General features: G+C 38.1%; 1 pseudogene; it reads right to left on the reverse strand.

The window, feature by feature from the left end:
- Positions 1-945: 945 nt before the first annotated feature.
- LOC148013177 (uncharacterized) lies at positions 946-1,827 on the reverse strand (annotated as a pseudogene).
- Between the last annotated feature and the right edge of the window lie 1,502 nt (positions 1,828-3,329).

Raw genomic sequence — 3,329 nt, forward strand, 5'->3', positions numbered from 1 at the left:
AGCTCATGTGCGTCCATCTCGCGCGCTCTCTCTCTCTCTCTCTCCCTCCTCACGTTAAGAATTAGCCGCCCACCTTATTTTCTCCAAACCCTCCCTCCCAAAATTTAATTCTAGTGCAATTGAATAAAGTTACTAAGTAGGGTACGATTTAAATCCCAAGGTGTACAAATTAGCTTTAGGAATTATTAGTTAAAAAATTATATGATGATATAACTATTAGGAATAGTAATTCATATCTACATGATAGAATATAAGATATTTATGCTTTGTATATATTGATATAACAATTAAATTTTGTGTGTATCTCTATATGTATACATGCTTGTATAATATAACAATACACATATGAATGGGTGTATCATATTTGTGCTCTTATATGCATGTGAGAAAATATGTGCTCTAGTGATGGATTACTCAAATGTAGAGGGTTATTGATCATAATTTTACTCAAATTTTGTGCTCTAGTGAACTATACCATTGAAGAATATGGAATGAAAAACGTAACATACATGTGGATATAATTGAAGGAGAGGTGGCCAATCATTAGGACATACTGTGCCCTACATTATAAGCCAATTGTTACACCCAAAATAACAACAAAATAGGTAATTAGTTGGTTTGAATTTCCATAAGACTAACATCATCAACATACATACCTACCTCTCTCTCTCTCTCTCTCTCTCTTTTATTAAATCTAGATAGGACCAATACACATGCTTAAGGACATAGAGAATAAAAGCTCAAAGATTTCACAATTTAATAAGAGTACCATAAGAATATAACAATGTAGCATTCCTCCTATTTTGAGACATGGGCTTCTTCATCTTCTTTTGCGGCTCTAGCATCAAGCTTCTCTTGCATTGAGGGCCGTTTGGTTTTGGGTGGAGCCATGAAGGATGATGTTGTGGGTGATTCTACCAATCTAGAAACTCTTCTTTTAGTTAGTCATTTTTCAATGAAAGGATTAGCTTGTTGTATGGTATTTCCAAATCCATCATTAGTGGGCACAAAAGCTTGTGTACTGCACATATCTTCTCTACGACCTTTCAGAGCTCGAATTTGGCTCAACATCTTCTTCATAGAAGAACACGCCTCAGAAATAAGCTCCATGTCATCCCCCACCAAATCAGATACATCGTGGCATAGATGTTGCAATGTTGTGGATGGGTGGGTGTCTCCATGGGAGATATTAGTCATACTTGTATCCATGTCTTGGAGATTATCCACATCCAACGTGGTTGGCATGTATGGATCATGTGCAGCCTCATGCTGTATCATATGAGAGTTACTTATAAGTCCTTTATATTTTCCTCTTGGTTCCATGCCTTTATATAAGTCCATACATTGTGCCACCACTGTAGTATTCGGTACCCCTATAAGAAGTAGCACCTTGATTTGATACTTACATATGTTCCCCAACTCTGCCTACTTGCATGTACAACATGCCCATTGACAATCCGCATTATAAACTGTGTATTCAATAGTGTCTTTGGACATGCTTCTTACATATGCACATGAAGCCCTTGTACCATTCATTTCGAATCTAACATACTTGACTGGAATCTTCAAAGCCCTCTCATATGAGTTAGCCACTATCTTTTCAATGTTATTGCTTCTCACAAATCCACTTTCTTTTATAGCTTGCACATACCAATAATATGGAAGAGCTGAACTTGTCAATTTATGAAGGAGCCAATCCACCCATCTCCCATTCAACCTCTTTGAGCTACCTAAGAATTTGTACTTGAAGGTGCCATGGTATGCCTCTATAGCATCGTTGGTGTGTTGACTAGAATGTGGAAGTGTACATGTTGCACGTATCCCCATAGCTTACAATACACACAATACAAATATTTAAAAGATGATGAGTTGAGGAAACCCAAGCAAGCTTGGAATATTGTCTCACGCTGGAGGACCCAATTGATGCTTGGGGAGGTGTGATGCAAAGCTCAGGGTGACATGTCTACCAATGTTCTTGAGATGTCCTGCCCTTGAGGTGCCTTGAGTTTGTAAAGTGGGGTAGGGCTAGGGGTTAAGGCCCCTAGGTGTTATGATTGTGTGGAGCCCTCAGTCTTTTTATTTTTATTTTTCTCTTTTTTAAAGAAAATTAATATATAAGTAAATGATGAGGACTTCATTGGAGCTCTTTCTAATTCCTCAATGATGGTGGTTGAGGTAGTAGCTGCAACGATCTTTCTAAGTATGTTTTGCTCATCATATAGATCTTCAATTTGGACTTTGCTGCTAGGGCTATTGTTGGAAGAAAAGGATAGCTACAATTGGTAAATTGGATGACGTTCATATCTTCTAGTAACTAAAAAAATTATCCCAATAGCAATGTGGCCTAAAGGAGTAATCTCACTATGGCATATCTATCTATTCTTCCATTCACATCAAAGAATAATGGGTGAAGACCCTCCTCTTTTGCCACCTTTTTTAATTTATTTTCTGCTTACTATTGATACATGTCCTAATTTCTTGGACATGTGCTTCAAAGCAAAGTGGGGGTAAGATAAGTAGGATCATAGTCAGACGTCCTAATGTACACTGTTACCCTACATGGTCGTGATCTAGCATCCCATTCTTTTCTATTGCATCCGTAACATAAACCAATGCTATAAGAATGAGGAATCAATATGTGCAAGATGATCGAGGCTAGCAAGCTCATCAATGGTGGTCTCAACACACTACATTTGAAAGAGGTGAGCAATATTCCTTTTAGGGATTGCTCTCATAAAACTCGAGTTGCAATGAGCTCATCGACAATTGAGGCGACCTTGGTGAATATAAAATCATATCCCTTCCATGAGGATGGTAGAGACTTCACATCATTTGTGGTATTTTCATCGAGGAGACCTAGATCAAGTCATTTGTAGCTACATGCAAATAGAGTGAAGATGCTATCCAGCTGTTAAATACATGTGACTATGTCACCGTTGGTATAACAGCCTTGTTGGAAACTAGTTCTAAGAGAGGCTACCTCTCATAAGAAGGTCAGAGGCCATGAGGGGATTTTGGCTTCTAGTGGCTAATTTGATCAAGTGTTGTAACTACTTGACCTTGTCTTGTTTTAGGCACTGATTTGAGTGTGTTTTTAGGTTCAAATGGGGATCTTGCATTCATTGGTTGGACTTGGGCTTGGGAATGAAAATGTGATATAGTTCTTATGGTTTGTGGCATTCCTTACAATTAGGGATGGCTAGCCTATGTGAGCTTGTCGACTTAGTGAACTATGATTCTTTGCACATTGTTTGCCAGTGTTCACAGTTTGGGCTTTTTATAGGATTGACTAGTGATGCCTATGGTTCTATCATTTTGTTATCATGCTG

This window comes from Lygodium microphyllum, chromosome 26 (assembly GCF_053477565.2).
Source record: "Lygodium microphyllum isolate KBCC chromosome 26, Lygodium_microphyllum_v1.1.10, whole genome shotgun sequence".
In the NCBI taxonomy this organism is placed as follows: domain Eukaryota; kingdom Viridiplantae; phylum Streptophyta; class Polypodiopsida; order Schizaeales; family Lygodiaceae; genus Lygodium; species Lygodium microphyllum.